This window comes from Bos indicus, chromosome 1 (assembly GCF_029378745.1).
Source record: "Bos indicus isolate NIAB-ARS_2022 breed Sahiwal x Tharparkar chromosome 1, NIAB-ARS_B.indTharparkar_mat_pri_1.0, whole genome shotgun sequence".
In the NCBI taxonomy this organism is placed as follows: domain Eukaryota; kingdom Metazoa; phylum Chordata; class Mammalia; order Artiodactyla; family Bovidae; genus Bos; species Bos indicus.
This window is the reverse complement of record NC_091760.1, coordinates 59240402-59260454: the sequence shown is the minus strand read 5'-3', so window position 1 is coordinate 59260454 and position 20053 is coordinate 59240402. Positions and strand designations below refer to the sequence as shown.

Sequence of the window (20053 nt, the reverse complement as noted above, 5' to 3'; positions counted from 1 at the left end):
CCAGAACTGTTCATTTTTATTAATTGATACTGTGAAGGTATTATTGACTAAACAACAATCATATAACTATTAGAGTATTTTAAAATGATAAGGATGTTTTGCTAAGGTTTATTCCACCTACCTCTTATAATTAAGAAATGAAAAATATGAGAGAAACTTTTCTGTAAATAATAAACTACAAAAAATTTGAGTAGTTATTTAAAGTCAATCAAAAACCAGTATTTAAGTATACAGAAATCTAGTATTAAATACAGTGTATCTCTATCAGATATTCCTAACTTCAAGAACTGCTTATATTCCCAACTCTGATGATTAGTATGAGGCAAATTTTCTCCACATTATGTAATAAGGCAAAGGTAGTTTTTCACCTTTTCACCCTCTGTAACGATCTGGATAGCATTTGGGATAAGTCGAGCAGTTTTCTCCTTGGTTATGAAGGTTATGTTCTTTAAATCAATAGAAATCTAAACATACAAAAAAAATGAAAAACTGCAAAACAAATTTCTCAGAAACATACACAACACAAAATATCAAGTATTACATCAACCTGGCCCATAATATTCAGATTAAAAACCTGAAGGAGTTAATGAGCACATGTTTGCATTCTTGGAGGAAAACATGGTAAACAGACATTCTTTCCTTCAGTAATTTCCCCCATCAGCTCCTATTATCTAATATTAGGATAAAGTGTAAAAAGACATGAAAGAGTTTATGTTCCATATTAAAACACACAGAGACACAAACAAAACTCAGTCTGTCACATAAGACCTGCTTTTGGCAGCCAAAGGAGGTGTGTTCAAGCTTTTTTCAACCTGAAATCTCTTTCCCAATTATATTAAATATATACAAATGGAGCTCGATGTATTAAGAAAAATATGTTACACACTTATACTACACATAAATAAATGTAGATGTATACAAGTATAGATAAATATATATCAACTTACTTTGAAATCTAAAGTACACTGTTTTTAGGAGCGCTGTATACATACTTGTCTATGCGATTATTTATATCAGCAAATCTAATGAAAACATGTCTTAATGTAGTTTCCCATCTGAAGATGTTGCTATAGAAACATACAGTTTTCTGAAAGGTAGAGTCGTCCCTGAAGCAAAATGTCCCTCTGAAGAGCACAAGCATAATCTACATACACAAGAAATAAGGAACGGCTTAGTAACTAAAAACTGTGCCAACTTCACAAATCTCATAGTACTTTAACCAGGGAAAGTCATCGCTTTGTTCATTAGTTCATTCATTCATTCATTCCCTTCTTCCTATACTTTGAGCACCACACACCAGATATTTTTTGCTAGTCACTAGGGTTACCAGACCCACTCCAGTGTTCTTGACTGGAGAATCCCAGGGATGGGGGAGCCTGGTGGCTGCCGTCTATGGGGTCACACAGAGTCGGACACGACTGAAGTGACTTAGCAGTAGCAGTAGCAGCAAGGTTATGAGAAATAAAACTTGCCCTTGTGGAATGCAGTCTAGTGGAGAAGGTATACAATAAACAGATAGAAAAACAGCCTAATGACCAAAGTGTGGAGAAAGCTGAAAGTGTACAACAAGGAGCATATAGGTATGGGGTATGGGGCAGAGAGAATATATATAGAAAAGTTCTCCAGAAAAAGTGACTTTTAAACTGAAATCTAAAGATCAATAAAGGGTCAACTGGACCATGAGGGAACAGGATGTGCAAAGGCCCTGTGGTAGAAAGAAACAATACCTTTAAGCAACTATACAAAGATAGATCTCCTGCTAGAGAAGCTGGAGAAGCTGGATCATGTAAGGTCTCACAGACCATGGCAGACAGTGGACTTTATGAAAAGCCAGCAGTGAGTATCAAGTGGAGGAACATAATCAGATGTATGTTATTAAACACCAAATAATTCACACTGTGAGAATGGATTTAGATAAATCATTAGGAAATCCAGGGGGAAACTGATGGTGGCTCAGACCAAAAGATGGCAGTACTAGAGAAAGAAGTAGTTAGATTCAGAGATATTTAAGGGGTAGTACTGACTGGGGCTTCCCAGATGGCACTAGAGGTAAAGAACCCACTTGCCAGTGCAGGAGACACAAGAAACACGGGTTCAATCCCTGGGTCAGGAAGATCTCCTGGAGGAGGGCTTGATAACCCATTCCTGTATTCGTGCCTAGAGAATCCCATGGACAGAGGAGCCTGGCAGGCTACAGTCTATAGGGTCACCAAGAGTCAGACGCTACTGAAGCAACTTTGCACACACACACGGATAGGGAATTGGTAACTAATTAGATGCTGGATGAGAGTGAGGGAGGGATGACTCTATAAATTTTATATATTTTAAGTTTAGCTTCAAATTTGGTCATTTCTAACTCAGCACTAAAATCCAGCAAAATCAAGAGGGCTCTGATAAATGCCACTGCCTACCAGTAAGTTAACACCGCACCTCTAAGATTAAGACATGGCTCTGTGGCTAATGTAAAAAGCATTGCTAAATTATTAATAAGCTATAAAGAGCTGCTATGAGGAGATTTAGCTTAATTGATATATTTTTAAATAATATTAAGTGACTAGTAATTTTAGGAAAAAGTTATTAAGGTTATGAATCCCAAGATATTTAAATTTGCTCATGTTAAATTTCTAAGCAAATACTAAAATCTTAACAAAGGAATTCAAGTCTTTCACAGTGCTTCCTTCAGCAAAACAGAACTGAGACACCACCAAATCAAAAAAGAAAAAATCCTAGTAAATAATTAAGCAGATTAAGTTACTCATTCACTAGTATGCATTTCTAAAACAGGGATGGGGCTAAAGGTCATCCTGAGGTATTCTGAAACTTTTATCTAAACCACTGAAACATTTTATTAATTCAGTTCTTCTCAAATATCAGATCAGAAATATGTGGTAGAACGAAGTCCTACTGTATAGCACAGGAAACTCTGCTGAGTATAATGTGACAGTCTGTGGAAAGGGAGTTTGTGGGGAGGATGGATACATGTATATGTATGGATGAGTCCCTTTGCTGTTCACCTAAAACTATCACAACATTGTTAATTGGCTGTTGTTTAGTCGCTAAGTTGTATCCAACTCTTTTGCCACTCTATGGACTGTAGCCTGCCAGGCTCCTCTGTCCATGGGATTTCTTGGGCAAGAATACTGGAGGGATTGCCATGTCCTCCTCCAGAGGATCTTCCCGACCCAGGGATCGAACCTGTGTCTCCTAAACTGCAGTTGGATTCTCTCCAATATAAAACAAAAAGTTCAAAAAAATTTTTTTTAATTAAAAAAAAAAGACATACCTGGTAGATTGATCACAATACAGATTTCCAGGCCCCTCCCCACGTTTCCGATTAACTACGTCTGGGCTGGGGGAAGAGTGTGCACATCTAGCAAGGTCCCAGCTGACGTCAATGTGGCTAGTCTGTGGACCACAATTTGAGAACCGCTGCTCTATTTTACATTCAGATCAGATCAGTCGCTCAGTCGTGTCCGACTCTTTGCGACCCCATGACTCTTTGCAACATCAGGCCTCCCTGTCCATCACCAACTCCCAGAGTTCACCCAGACACATCCATCGAGTCTGATGCCATCCAGCCATCTCATCCTCTGTCGTCCCCTTCTCCTCCTGCCCCCAATCCCTCCCAGCATCAGAGTCTTTTCCAATGAGTCAACTCCTCGCATGAGGTGGCCAAAGTACTGGAGTTTCAGCTTTAGCATCATTCCTTCCAAAGAACTCCCAGGGCTGATCTCCTTCAGAATGGACTGGTTGGATCTCCTTGCAGTCCAAGGGACTCTCAAGAGTCTTCAACACCACAGTTCAAAAGCATCAATTCTTCGGCGCTCAGCCTTCTTCACAGTCCAACTCTCACATCCATATAGGAAAAACCATAGCCTTGACTAGCCGGACCTTTGTTGGCAAAGTAATGTCTCTGCTTTTGAATATGCTATCTAGGTTGGTCATAACTTTCCTTCATTAACTCTATTCAAAGATATGCTAGCATTTTAACTGAAGACTATTTGATATAGATTGACAGGTTTTTTTCAGTGGTTTTTAAAAACAATCTCTCTAAAACAGGTATGTTTTATTGTAATAAACTCCTACCTCACTTAGGTTGTTTTTTTATAAGATGGCTTCCTAGCAATAAGTCCCAGACAAGATATGGACAAAAAATTTTTTAAAAGCAAAGGGATTTTACCTTTTTTTCCTCCCAGTTTCCCTACTGACTAATAAACCTGTACCACAACACTAATCGGCACTTCAGAAGGCAATCTTCTACCTGACTTGAGTCATGTTAACAGTCTGATTAATCCACAATTGAATTATGTTTGTCAAAAATTGTTTTATGTGTTCATAATTCTGTGTGTGTGTGTGTTCGTGCTCAGTTGTGTCCAACTCTGTGTGATTCCATGGACTGTAGCCTGCCAGGCTCCTCTGTCCATGGGATTTTCCAGGTAATAATACTACAGTGGGCTGCCATTTCCTCCTTGAGAGAACCTTCCTGACACAGGAATCAAACCTGCCTCTCCTGCCTCTCCTGCATTGCAGATGGATTCTTTATCACTGAGCCATTAGGGAAGTCCCTTTTATAACTTTATAATTGGTTACTGGAAAATTTAAATAAAGTTAAGTAAATTAACCAAGCAGCACAGGTCACTTTGATGCACGTATTAACATCAACTTGCTAGTTTTTACGTGACCAATTTCAGCCAAGTGAATGGCTCCAATGCCTAAAGATTTACTTTATTAACTAAAATATAACAAAGGATACAGTTGAAATATGTGAAAAGTGTTAACAGGAATACAGATGGAGTGAATCAGCACTATATACTCCCAGAGTAAGCTTGCACAATAAGTCGTACACTCATTTTCAAATGAACAATGTATTATTTATGTACTATTTAATTTTACAGAAGAATTTAGGCATAGCTCTGTAAGGGAGATGATGATGAATTAAGAGAATGTGTTTTTTACGCAATAACAGCAGGAAACACACATCCCAAAGTATTCTTTTCTAGCAGCAATTGATTTCAGACATGAGTGGCAGTAAGTGGCAGCTTGCTGTAAGTGGCAGCTTGCAGCAAGCAGCAGCGAAAGGTAGCTGGAAGCAGGCTCCTAGTTTCCAAGACCAGGAGTCCTAACCAATGGGCCACAGGAGCCAGCAGTTAGGGCTAAGTTCCCTAGTCTTGCCTGCCTAGTCAAGAACGAATTCAGGCAAGGAGGCGGAAAAGAGTAAAGTAAAGTTTATTGAAAAGTACACGTGGAAAGGCGTGTGGGCTAGCTCAGAGAGAAAGTCACGCCTTTTGGTTAAGTTTAAATCCTTTATGAAGGGGCAGTCTTCCGGGTCTTCCCTCAGGCCAATCACCTTGCTTTGTCCCACCTGGTTAATTTGTCTCAGGACCCTCCCTGGGGTGTGCACGCACACCCTAGCCAAGATGGATCAAGCGTGACTCATTATGGCCTCAAATGACCCTCTGATTTTTTACTCCAAGGAGCCTTTCTGCGCATGTGTAGTGTCTCGCTTATCAGACAGGGTTTTGTCCTTTGTCCTTGCCATGATTATTCCCTTGAGTTAAGAGACAAAGACTGGCTATTTACTCTGTTTTTATTAGTTGTAAATTCCTCAATTGAAGCCCACCTATCTCTTATCTCAAGAAATGAAAGCAGAAGGGTGGCTGATTGTAAATTTCCAATCTGAAGCCCATCTATCTCCTACCTCACAATCATCTTTGGGAGTCCAAGAACAGTGATTTGCTTAAGTCAGACTCTGGAACAACATTTTTAGGATTGCTTTCTATTATAATTTTGTACATAAACTACAAAAGATAACCATTCGCATTTTTTTATACTTTACATTGCTGGTTTTGTCGTTGTTGTTCCTTTGCTTTTTACCTGAGCAAACTGTAAGGACAGATGCAAACTGAAAAAGAAAAAATTAATTTTCTCTGGTGAAAAAAAAACGGAAAGAGACCCCCCTCCTCTCTTTAGAGCATTTTCCTTAGAAAGCCTGTAAATTCTTTCTCTGCACCTGTGAGATGTGAAATCTTTTTAAAAGCAAAATAGGCTTCTTGCCAGTTTTATAACCCTGATGTTTCCTCCAGGACTTGGGAGCCACCTCTTTCAAACAACAGGGATGATAAGACCCCATCTCCTAGTTTCTCTGACTGGGTAATTTCCATGGCTGCCTTGATTCAAGTTGCAAACTAACTCCTGTCTTTAAGAAGTGAGTTTATTTTTCCTTTGGATAAAGCCAATTAGCTAACATAGCTGACCCAATTACCAGATGAATTTAGGATAAACTGATATGACATATGGTGCTGTCAAGTCCTCTAACTTGAGGGCTGAAAGTGAAAGTGAAGTCACTCAGTCATGTCCAACTCTTTGCAACCCCATGGACTGTAGCCTACCAGGCTCCTCCCTCCATGGGATTCTCCAGGCAAGAGTACTGGAGTGGGTTGCCATTTCCTCCTCCAGGGGATCTTCCTGACCCAGGGATCGAACCCAGGTCTCCTGAATTCCAGGCAGACGCTTTAACCTCTGAGCCACCAGGGAAGCCTCAACTTGAGGGCTAGTTATTACTTACCTTTAGAATATGTGTAATGGCTGTATCTGCCTGCCTACATAAAAAGAGGAGATTTCTTTCTGCCTTCACAACCTCTTTTGCAGATTGCTTGTGATGTCCATCACACTCTAATTTAATGCTTATTCAATAATAAAACCAAGTGTTTTCTTTCTCTTTTACTTTTGTAGAGAGGTTTTCTGGGTGGGTAGGATATTTTGTTTTGAATTATATTTCTCCAGTGCAACATTTTCTAGGGTAAAAAATCTACCTTGTTCACTCATTTAATCAGAGACATTAAAAAATGTTTTGAGCAATGGTGTCACTATAAAAAGTATACGTTCTCCCAAGAGAATACATTCAAAGCAACGATCATATTTAGAAGTGTGAATAGTACATAGAACAAATCTAGTCCATGGAACTTCTGGTCTAAGTTGACATGAGTGTCTAGTTCTGTTCCTTTTGCAATGCTGAGGGGTAGACAGAATGCGTACATTGGTTGACTAGAAGTTTTGATTAAATTTTAAGAGACAGAAAGTGGACACTAATGGATAAGCCACAGTGTAGAGAAAGTCTCAGCTCAAAAAATACACAAGAGAAGGTTGAAGCTATCCCACTCCAGAGAGACTCCACACAGAATCACAAAGAGTGACAGCTAGAACAAGGACCAATATCAGGTACCTGACTGGTGAGCTCTCTATGGTAGAGGTCAATCACACTCACTCACATCTTCCAACACAGGGGAGTCTTATATCTTTGCAGCCTCATCATCATTTGGTGTTGTCCACTGTTTTAGTGTTTAATTTTAGCAATTCTATTAGATATGTCATTTATTTAATTGTGTGTTTAATCTGTATTTTCCTATGATAGTGTGCAATTTTTCATATGCTTATTTGCCATCCATATATCTCCTTTGGTAAAGAATCTGCCCATTTTTTTTTCCTCATTAAACTTATTTTTAATGGGTCTCAAATTCTATGACAGATTTTTGGTCAAGTTGTTTTCATTAAAAAGTACTGATTTTACAAATAAATAACTTAAACTGCCACACACAAAACATACGGACCACAAAAACATTCTCCTTTCCTTCTGAAGGTTTTACGATGCATTGTTGTCATTAACCAGTCTTTTACTACTAAACTTAAATGGCCAATTGAGACAAACAGTTCTGAGACCATTCTTCCAACACTGATTAATACTGGGGTGGCAGGTATTGGGGATAATATCCATTTAGCCTTCTGAGCTTTCTGGGCAGACTTGGTGACCTTGCTAGCTCCAGCTGCCTTCTTGTCCACTGCTTTAATGACACCCACAGCGACTGTCTGTCTCATGTCATCCACAGCAAAAAAACAGCCCTGGGGAAGATAGAGAAGCTCTCGACACACACGGGCTTGCCAGGAACCATGTCAACGATGGCAGCATCACCACATTTCAAGAATTTAGGGCCATCTTCCAGCTTTTTCCCAGAAAGACGATCAGTCTTCAGCTCAGCAAACTTGCAAGCAACGTGAGCTGTGTGACAGTCCAGCACAGGTGCATATCGGGCACTGATTTGGCCTCGATGGTTCCAAATAATCACCTGAGCTGTGAAGCCAGCTGCTTCCATTGGTGGGTCATTTTTGCTGTCACCAGCCACATTGCCATGACAAACATCTTTGACAGATACATTTTTGACATTGAAGCCCACATTGTCTCCAGGAGGGGCTTCACTCAATGCTTCATGGTGCATTTCTACAGACTTCACTTCAGTTCTTACATTGACTGAAGCAAAGGTGACCACCATGCCAGGTTTGAGAACACCAGTCTCCACCCTATCGACAGGGACAGTACTGATACCACCAATTTTACAGACATCCTGGAGGGGCAAACGCAAGGGTTTGTCAGTTGGGTGAGTTGGTGGCAGGATGCAATCCAGAGCTTCAAGCAGGACGGTTCCACTGGCACTGCCGTCCTTACGAGTGACTTTCCATCCCTTGAACCATGGAAGGTTAGCACTTGGCTCCATTACGTTGTCACCATTCCAGCCAGAAATTGGCACAAATGCTACTGTGTCAGGGTTGTAGCCAATTTTCTTAATGTAGGTGCTGACTTCCTTAACAATTTCCTCGTATCTCTTCTGGCTGTAGGTTGGCTCAGTGGAATCCATTTTGTTAACGCCAACAATTAGTTATTTCACACCCAGAGTGTAAGCCAGAAGGGCATGCTCACAAGTCTGCCCGTTCTTGGAGATACCAGCTTCAAATTCACCAACACCAGCAGCAACAATCAGGACAGAACAGTCAGCCTGGGATGTGCCTGTTTTTCATGAAGTCTCTGTGTCCTGGCGCATCAATGATGGTAACATAGTACTTGCTGGTCTCAAATTTCCACAGGGAGATATCAACGGTGATACCACGCTCACATTCAGCTTTCAGTTTGTCCAAGACCCAGGCATAAATGAAGGCCCTTTTCCATCTAGGCAGCCTCCTTCTCGAACTTTTCAATTGTTCTTGTCGACCCCGCTACATTTGTAGATCAGATGGCCAGTCATGGTAGACTTCCCTGAATCTACGTGCCCAATGACAACAATGTTGATGTGGGTCTTTTCCTCTCCCATTTTTGCTTAGGTTTAATGGTGGTTTTCATGACACCTGTGTCCTGGCAGCAAACCCATTGCAAAAAAGCTAATCGGCCCATTTTTTAATAGGGTTGTTTGTGTTCTTACTGTTGACTTTTAAGAATAGTTTCTATTGTGGATAGACGTGTATGTTTGTTTTTTTAATCAGATATGTGATTTACAGCTATTTTCTCCCTGTTTGTGTCTTATATTTTCACCCTCTAAAATGTATCTTTTGCATAGCAAAAGATTTTAATTTTGATGAAGTACAACTTATCGATTCTTTCTTGTATAAATCATGCTATTGGTGTTACACCTAAAGATTCATCATCAAATTCAAACAGAGATTTCCTCTAGGGAAAAAACCCAGATGTTTTCTTCTACAAATTCTACAGTTTTCTATTTAGTTCTATGATCCATTTTGAGGTAATTTCTGTAAATAGTGTGTTTTGCTTCAAGGTTCATTCATTTTCTGCTTATGGACATCTAATTGTTCCAGTACCATTTGTTGAAGATGAACTTTTCTCCATTAAATTATTTTTGCATTTGCACCTTTGTCAAAAATGAGTTCACAATATTTGTATGAATTTATATCTGAGCTATTTTCTGTTCCATTTATCTAAATGTCTATCCTTGGCAAATCTCAGACTGTCTTGATTACTACAGATTTATAGTAAGTCTTGAAATTGAGTAATGTATGTCTTCCAGCTTTGTTCTTTTTCAGAATTATTTTGGCTATTCTAAATCCTTTGTTTTTTCCATACAAATTTTAAAATCAGTTTGTCTATTTCCTCATCTATGAAAAAATATTCTGGGGTTTTTCATTTGAGAGAACGGAGACCTCAATAATATTGAGTCTTCCAATCTATAAACATTTATTTAGACTTCTTTTGTTAATGTGTTACATTTGTTAGCATATAGAGCCTACATATTTGTTAGATTTATACCTACGTACTTCATTATTGGGAAGTTCTGATGTAAATGTTATTTTTAAAATTTCAATTCCAATTGTTCTTTGCTAGTGTATATAAATGTTTCTTTTAGCTTCAAATAATTTTCAATTTTGTTATCATTGTTATTTAGTCGCTAAGTCGTGTCCAACTCTTTTGTGGCCCTATGGACTGTAGCCTGCCAAGCTCCTCTGTCCATGGGATTTCCCAGGCAAGAACACTGGAGTGGTTCCCATTTCCTTCTCCAGGGGATCTTCCCAACCCAGGGATCAAATCTGCATCTCCCTTATTGGCAGGCAGATTCTTTACCACCGAGACACCACTAAATTCACTCATTAAATCTAGAAATTTTTGTAGATTATCTGAGATTTTCTAAATGAATAATCATGTCTATTGGCAATAAAGTTAGTTTCTATTTCCTGTTCTCCTAATGTATATGCCTTTTATTTCAAGTCTGTTGCACTTACTGCACTTAAACTTCTAGTAAAATGTTGAGTCATGCCTGAATGCTCTAGTGGTTTTCCCTACTATCTTCAATTTAAGTCTGAATTTTACAATAAGGAGTTCATGATCTTAGCCACAGTCAGCTCCGGGTTTTGTTTTTGCTGACTGTACAGAGCTTCTCCATCTTTGGCTGTAAAAAATATAATCAATCTGATTTCGGTGTTGACCATTTGGTGATGTCCATGTGTAGAGTCTTCTCTTGTGTTGTTGGAAGAGGGTGTTTGCTATGACCAGTGCATTTTCTTGGCAAAACTCTATTAGCCTTTGCATTGCTTCATTCTGTACTCCAAGGCCAAATTTGTCTGTTACTCCAAGTGTTTCTTGACTTCCTACTTTTGCATTCCAGTCCCCTGTAGTGAAAAGGACATCTTTTTTGGGTGTTAGTTCTAAAAGGTCTTGTAGGTCTTCATAGAACCATTCAACTTCAGCTTCTTCAGCATTACTGGTTGGGGCATAGACTTGGATCACTGTGATATTGAATGGTTTGCCTTGGAAACGAACGGAGATCATTTTGTCGTTTTTGAGATTGCATCCAAGTACTGCATTTCGGACTCTTTTGTTGACCATGAAGGCTACTCCATTTCTTCTAAGGAATTCCTGCCCACAGTAGTAGATATAATGGTCATCTGAGTTAAATTCACCCATTCCAGACCATTTCAGTTCACTGATTCCTAGAATGTCGACATTCACTCTTGCCATCTCTTGTTTGACCACTTCCAGTTTGCCTTGATTCATGGACCTGACATTCCAGGTTCCTATGCAATATTGCTCTTTACAGCATCGGACCTTGCTTCTATCACCAGTCACATCCACAGCTGGCTATTGTTTTTGCTTTGGCTCCATCCCTTCATTCTTTCTGGAGTTATTTCTCCACTGATCTCCAGTAGCATATTGGGCACCTACTGACCTGGGGAGTTTCTCTTTCAGTATCCTATCATTTTGCCTTTTCATGCTGTTCATGGGGTTCTCAAGGCAAGAATACTGAAGTGGTTTGCCATTCCCTTCTCCAGTGGACCACATTCTGTCAGACCTCTCCACCATGAACCACCCATCCTGGGTGGACCCACATGGCATGGCTTAGTTTCATTTAGTTAGACAAGGCTGTGGTCCATGTGATCAGATTGGCTAGTTTACTGTGATTATGGTTTCAGTGTGTCTGCCCTCTGATGCCCTCTCACAACACCTACCGTCTTACTTGGGTATACCACCCTTATGGCAGAAAGTGAAGAGGAACTAAAAAGCCTCTTGATGAAAGTGAAAGAGGAGAGTGAAAAAGTTGGCTTAAAGCTCAACATTCAGAAAACGAAGATCATGGCATCTGGTCCCATCACTTCATGGAAAATAGATGGGGAAACAGTGTCAGACTTTATTTTTGGAGGCTCCAAAATCACTGCAGATGGTGATTGCAGCCATGAAATTAAAAGACGCTTACTCCTTGGAAGAAAAGTTATGACCAACCTAGATAGCATATTGAAAAGCAGAGATGTTACTTTGCCAATAAAGGTCCATCTAGTCAAGGCTATGGTTTTTCCAGTGGTCATGGATGTGAGAGTTGGACTGTGAATAAAGCTGAGCGGTGGAGAATTGGTGCTTTTGAACTGTGGTGTTGGAGAAGACTCTTGAGAGTCCCTTGGACTGCAAGGAGGTCCAACCAGTCCATTCTAAAGGAGACCAGTCCTGGGTGTTCATTGGAAGGACTGATGCTAAAGCTGAAACTCCAATACTTTGGCTGCCTCATGTGAAGAGTTGACTCATTGGAGAAGACCCTGATGCTGGGAGAGATTAGGGGCAGGAGGAGAAGGGGACGACAGAGGATGAGATGGTTGGATGGCATCACCGACTCGATGGACATGAGTGTGAGTGAACTCCGGGAGTTGGTGATGGACAGGGAGGCCTGGCGTGCTGCGATTCATGAAGTCGCAAAAAGTCAGACATGACTGAGCGACTGAACTGAACTGATGTTGAGTAAGAACAGTGAGAGAAGACATTTTTACCTAGTTTCTAATTTTAGGTGGAAGGCATTCAGTCATAATTAAGTACAATGTTAGTTGGAGGTTTTTCATAGTTTCTTCTAAGGAAGTAGAATAAGTTCTATTTCTAACTTGCTGAGAGATTTAATATGAAAGAATGTCGAATTCTGTCAAATACTTTTTCTGCATCTATTGAGATGATTATATGGTTTTTCATATTTGGTCTAAGATGATAAAATATATTGATTGATTTTTCTTTTTTTTAACATGCTGAACCAGCCATGCATTCCTGGAATGAACCCCACTTGGTCATAATGCATAATCTCTTTTAAAAATTGCTGAATCTCATATGCTAATATTTTGTTGCATCTCTTTATTTCTATGTTCATGACAGATATTAGTCTTTTCCTAGAATGTTTCTGTCTGGTTTTGGTATTTTGGTAATACTAATCTCATAAAATGAGTTGGGAAGTGATCCTTCTTATTTTCTGGAAGGAATGATACTATTTCTTACATAAACGGTTGCTAGAATTCACCACTGACACTGTCTACATTGAGTTTTCTTTTTATGGAAGGTTCTTAACTATAAATTCAATTTCTTTAATAGGTATAGAGCTATTCCAGCTATATGTTTCTTCTTGTGTGAGGTTTGGTAGTTTGTGTTTTTCAAGAAATTGGTCTATTTTAACTAAATTATTGTATTTTGGGCATAGAGTTGTTCACAGTATTTCTTTATTATCTTTTTAATATTCAGGGGACCAGCAGTGATGAACCCTCTTCCACTGCTGATATTGGTAAGACATGTCACCTATCATTCCTCTTGGTTAACCAGATTCTCGGCCTATCAATTTTATCAGTTTTTTCAGAGAACCAACTTTGGCTTTGTTGATTTTCTCTACTTTTTCCTCTGTTTTCAATTTCATTAATTTATGCTCTAGTCTTTATCATTTCTTTCTCTTTGGTAGCTTTAGGTTTAATTTCCTCTTCTTTTATAGATTTACTAGGTATAACCTTAGTTATTGATTCTATTTTCTTTTCATTTTTTAAAATGTTCATTTAACACTGTATATTTCCTCTATATAGTTACTTTAGATCAACTTCACAAATTGTTATTTTCACTTAGTTCAACTGTATTTCATACTGTTAAACTATTATGATTCTTAACAACTCTTTATACCCAAAATACTGATACTACTTTCTTCTGCTTCACACATTATTTGACCTTTCCTTCTAAATTTGAGTTTTACTGGATTTTCTTCTACTGATGCCATGATTCTTTTGTTAGTGTTACCTTAACTCTATATGTTATCTGTGGTTGATCACATCTACTCTGCTGATTTTAAGTGACACTGATAATTCATTTACTCACTCATTTCTCTATCCATCAACCATCCATTCAATCACTGGGTACCCATTATTATATGTCAAATACTGACCTTTGTACTAGAGTTACAATAGCAAATAATATAGATAAAAGTGAAAGTGATAATCACAGTCATGTCCGACTCTCTGTGACCCCATGGACTGTAGCTCGACAGGCATATGAATTCTATCCATAGAATTCTCCAGGCAAGAATACTGGTGTGGGTTGCTGTGCCCTCCTCCAAGGAATCTTCCTGACCCAGGGATTTAACCTCTTATGTCTTCTGCATTAGCAGGTGGGTTCTTTACTACTTGCGCCACCTGGGAAGCCCAATAATATAAATAGTTCAGTTCAGTCGCTCAGTTGTATTCTACTCTTTGTGATCCCATGGACTGCAGCACACAAGGCTTCCTTGTCCATCACCAACTCCCAGAGCTTGCTCAAACTCATGTCCATCGAGTCGGTGATGCCATTCAACCATCTCATCCTCTGTTGTCCCCTTCTCCTCCTGCCTTGATCTTTCCCAGCAACAGGGTCTTTTGCAATGAGTCAGTTCTTCCCATCAGGTGGCCAAAGTATTGGAGTTTCAGCTTCAGCATCAGTTCTTCAATGAATATTCAGGACTAATTTCCTTTAGGATGGACTGGTTTGATCTCCTTGCAGTCCAAGGGACTCTGAGGAATGTGAAGGACAGTACAAGAGTACATACTAGAGGTATCTATCCAGAGGTGATAGTTACAATGATAACACTGGTCACCAACCACAGTGCTGGATCAGGACCTTTCTCTATCAGATATAAACCTTTCATTGCTGGATTATGGGAAGGCCCTGGGAATCCTACAAGAGAAGCCAGGAGAGCTAAGGTATGAGGAGTCACTTGGGGGGGAGCTCAGTGTTTCCACATTTTAACTACTACTACTGTTACTCTGGTGAACAGTAGATGAATATAAGAGCTGTATCAGCCCCGTCAAACTTACAGTAAAGGCATGCCTAAATGAGAAATATAAACAAAATATACATGCAAATAGACATAATACATTAATATATATTTTAAAATACATAAATAAAAGACAACCAGGTATAGAAGAGGGAAAACAATTCTAGGTAAAATGAAGTAAAAAAAAAGCCCCAAAACAAAAGGAAATGACATATATAAAGAAAGCTGACTTCAAAAAAGACTAGAGACTGAAGGGAACTTGATAAAGACAGATGAGAGGATAATTAACATATACAAAAGGCCACATAGAAAGGCAGTCAAGCTTTATTCTAAGCTTACTGGAATACCATTCATAAAGGGTTTTAAACTGATCAGATGTGCATCTTAGAAAAACCACTATACCTATAGCCCTGAATAGAATGAAGGCATGTAAGACTAGGAGAGAGATCAGTTAGAAGGATACTGTGGTGCACACTAAATCTTTACTTCCAGGTAATACTTCTGTACCTTGCTAAAACTGTTCATATAACCTGAATCACAGTGCTTTGTTTATATATGATGTTTTTCCACGGGACTCCAAGTTCTTCAGAAACATCATGGTCTCTGGCACAGACTGAGTACTAAGAAATACTAATTGAACTAATCTATAAAAGTATGAAACTGTGGATTTGAAATGTCAGTGAGTTGTTTTTTAAAATTAAAGGTTAAAGATTCTTTGTTTCAGAAGACAGTGATCCAATATGTGGTTAAATCTAAAAGTTAAAGCCATTTGTACAGAATGATCCCAATTATATATTTTAATTTGTATCAGTTCAGTTAAGTTCAGTTGCTCAGTCATGTCTGACTCTTTGTGACCCCATGAACTGCAGCACACCAGGGTTCCTTGTCCATCACCAATTCCTGGAGCTTGCTCAAACTCATGTCCATAGAATTGGTGATGCCATCCAACCATCTCATCCTCTCGTCCCTTTCTCCTCCTGCTTTCAGTCTTTCCCAGCATCAGGGTCTTTTCCAAGGAGTCAGTTCTTCGCATCAGGTGGCCAAAGTATTGGAGTTTCAGCTTCAGCATCAGTCCTTCCAGTGAATTTTCAGGACTGATTTTTTTTAGGATGGGCCCATCTAGAGGGATGGTCCTTTGGATGGGTCTCTGGTTAATTTGTATAGGTATGTAATTTTGGTTAATATTTTGTCTGTATTTTTCAATATGTATATGTGCTTTTTAAAAAATTTTAAATTTTTGTATTATTCCTCACTGCTGTAATAAACCTGTTCATTGTATAAAACTTGGAATATACAGACTTTTACAAAGTAGAAATCTAAAACTACCTATAATTGTACTATCCAGATACAGTGCCAATGACACACATATCTATACAACTTCATTTTATATTGTCTGATGACAGGTGATAAGAGGCTGTTTATCCTGAAAAACAGTTTTTGCTGAGCATAAAGGCTTAAATATTCTATGAATATTATCACTCATCAACTCTATTTTGATGAGGTAGTAAAAGAGTTTTTGTACCTTCTTGACTTTTTTTATTTTTTACCTGCTATCAGCTTCTCTGCATCAGGCAGATGTGCAAACTGTCTTTTACTCTTCATTCCTGTCTTTATAGGTGGAACTTGAAATCTGCAACAATAAAAAATTAATTTTCTGTTTAATTATAATCATCACTAAATGAGCTGAATTGTAGTATCTTAGAAAATAAAATTTAAATGGACTTTAAAATCATACCCTTTTTGTGCAATATTCTGTACGTCTTTATATGAAAAACCACATAAAATAAACATTTCAAAAAAAACATCAAAAGGAAGTAAAGGATGCTTCCAGGATGATGGAGTGAGAACTCTGGCAAATATTCTGCAAAATCAAACATCTAGCTGGGGGGGAAAAAACTGTCAAAAACAATCATCTCAATTGACTGGAAATTGACCATAGGCATACAATAAAATGAGAAGTATTTCATCAGGAAAATCTACTGAATCTGGGTATGAACATCAGAAGTCTGTGGCATCCTTTCCTGGGGCTGCTCCCATTACTCATTCTTCCCCACAAGTTAGGTCAGTGTAGTAGTTCTGCAAGGTGGAACAGGCCATGAAAACTAGCAGTGAGGCTGACAGAGCAGAGCTGAGTTGATTCAGAGTAGAAAACAGAAAACCTATCCCAGGAGGCAATGGCACCCCACTTCAGTACTCTTGCCTGGCAAATCCCATGGACGGAGGAGCCTGGTGGGCTGCAGTCCATGGGGTTGCTAGGAGTCGGACACGACTGAGCGACTTCACTTTCACTTTTCACTTTCGTGCACTGGAGAAGGAAATGGCAACCCACTCCAGTATTCTTGCCTGGAGGATCCCAGGGATGGGGGAGCCTGGTGGGCTGCCGTCTACGGGGTTGCACAGAGTCGGACACTACTGAAGCAACTTAGCAGCAGCAGTATCCCAGAAGTGAAGGGAAAAATTCGGAAGCTATCCAAGCAAGTATGAGGTTGAAATCTCTATTAGTACAAGAACAAGCAGACTGTCAAATTAGTAGGGGACTTAACAGAGAGATTGTAGAGGAGAGGCAGCCACAGATCAACTTAATACACTCTTCATGTAATCCTAGATAAACAGGGGCTACAAGCATGTGCAAGAGAGATTGGAGACATCCCAAACTAGCCACACACTCCTGGTATCAAGGAAATTAACATGCGGGAAGTCTTGTTCAGGCTTCAGAAGCAGGATAGCAGGCCCCTGATTTTGCTTCTAACCTGCCTGGACACTGACCAAATTCCGTGCTTGCCTGCAAGAGCAGAGAGTCAGGCAGCACTTCAGATAAGAAAGGGAGTGGGTCTTGGAACTCTTGAGTACCTGGAGGTTTGACCAACTGCAGCAAGGTTTGACAAAATCCTATGACTCACAATATAAAACAAACAGCATTGTAACAATGTTAAAGTAAAACCAGAGGTGAATTTTTGCATGCAAACGGATGATATCACTCTGCAGTCTGGGGTTATAAGTGGGAGCCCCAGAAACTGCAATTTGAGGTCTTATCCATGGAGTGGATGTACTGCCCAAGACCTTTTCCCAACTGGGACTCCAAATAGCTGTCACATGGGATTTCTTAGGGCTGTTTTTAAGTCTACATGTTGGTCAGGCTTCCCTGGTGAAGAATCCACCTGCAGTATAGGAGATCTGGGTTTGATTCCTGGTTTGGGAAGATCCCCTGGAGAAGGGAATGGCTACTCACTCCAGTATTCTTACCTGGAAAATCCCATGGACAGAGGAGCCAGGCAGGCTCAGTCCATGGGGTCACAGAGTCAGACACAACTAAGCACACACATGTGCACACTGGTTGGCCCAATTTGGTGATGTATGTGCTGTACTTTTCACTATTGTTTCTATTTCTCTTTTAATGACTGTATATTGAAATTAAGTCAACTAATCCTCAATTAAATATTGAAATTGTTTATTGTGTGTAACAAGTGACTTTTGTTAACAAGTCCTCCAAACCTGAAACAAAAGTAATACTTTCAGCAAGACACCTGGATGGAAATACAAGAAGTCTCAAAGGAACATAAAAACAGGGACAAATTTTAAAATGACCTGAATTTTGAATGCACTACCCAATCTATACACAGATCTGTCAGCGGAAGCGGAAAGCCTTAGTGGCTCTCTGTATTTAAGCACAATTTCTGACTAATTGTTGACTGATACGAGGGGTGACACAGGAAACTAGCCTTAAAAACAAACAACAACAATGATAATAAATGGAGCAAAGATCATTGTTTCCACACACTACAGGACAAACATATTTCACAGATTTACTCTAGGCAAATTCTAAACAAAAATCAGGAACGACAAGTTTTAGGGATAGGAAGGACGCCATCAGAATCCACAGCTGCTATAATATGTTATTAAAGTTTCCAATTTTCAAAAAAAATATGAAACAAAAAAAATAGGAAAATGTGACTCATAATAAGAAGAGAAAAAGCAAGCAATAGAGTCTTTCATGATTCCAAGATACTAGATTTAGCAAAGACATCAAAGCAGTTATTTAAAATATCTTCAATGAACTAATGAGAACAATGCTCAAAGAATTAAGGGAAAGTATGATGATAGTGACTCATATAAACAAGTAGAGAATCTCAACAGAGAATCTTAATGAATAACTTTTTTTAATTAAAAAAAAAAAAACCCTGACATTCTGAAGTTGACAACTATAGTCACCAAAATAAAAAATTCAGTAGAGGGGTACAAAAGAAGATTCAAAATAGCAGAGAAAGAATCAGTGAACTAAAGACAGATGAATAAAACTTATCCAATTTGAAGAACAGAAACAAAAACGTTTGAAGAAAATAAACAAGAGACTCAGAGACCTGTGTGTCAGCATTAAGTGAATCAAAATACATGTAATGAGAGTATCAGAAGGAAAAGGGAGGCAGAAGAATATGTAAATACTGGTCAAATTTTTCAAAATTTGAGGACAAGGTACAAATCAAAGATGAGTAATGAATCCCAAATAAGATAAAGACAAGAGATTCAGACTTTGACACATTAAAGTGAAATTGATATACACATAGAACAAACATATATATGTACCATACATATAAAACACATATGAGGCATATATATATATAAAGGCAGGGGAGAGATAATGGAGCTAGGATGGAACAAAGGTTCACTATTTTAGCAGAATTAAGTTAGTAATCTGAAGTGTACAGTGAGAGGTTATGATGTACACTGTAATCCCTCATGCAATCCTTTAAAAACACTCAACTACATTTTTAAATCAGGAGGAACTGAAGTGGTATCCTAAAAAGTATTTATTTGACACATAAAGGGGGAGCAGAGGAACAAAAATATATATGAGATACAGAGAAAACAACAAAATGGCTATTTGTAAATCTAAGTTATCTCCAACTAATTTGTAAATTTCCAATTAAAATGTAAATATATATTGTAAATACAATAAATATAAATAAGTTAAACACAGAGATTGTCAAACTGGATAAAAATAGACCCAACTATACTCTGTCCACAAGAGACACACAACTTAGATACAAAAAGACAAAGAAGCTGAAAGTAAAAGAATGGATATATACACCATGCAGACAGTCATCACAAGAAAACTGGAGTTCCTATACCACTCTCAGCTGAAACAGACTTTAAGGCAAGAAATATTCCTAGAGATTAAGATATGTTCATAATGA

At 38.7% G+C, this 20053-nt stretch overlaps 2 pseudogenes; both read right to left on the bottom strand.

The window, feature by feature from the left end:
* Positions 1 to 953: 953 nt before the first annotated feature.
* Positions 954 to 16400, bottom strand: LOC139182786 (elongation factor 1-alpha 1 pseudogene; annotated as a pseudogene).
* Positions 14643 to 20053, bottom strand: part of LOC139176756 (protein Aster-C-like) — a 26995-nt pseudogene continuing 21584 nt past the window's right edge.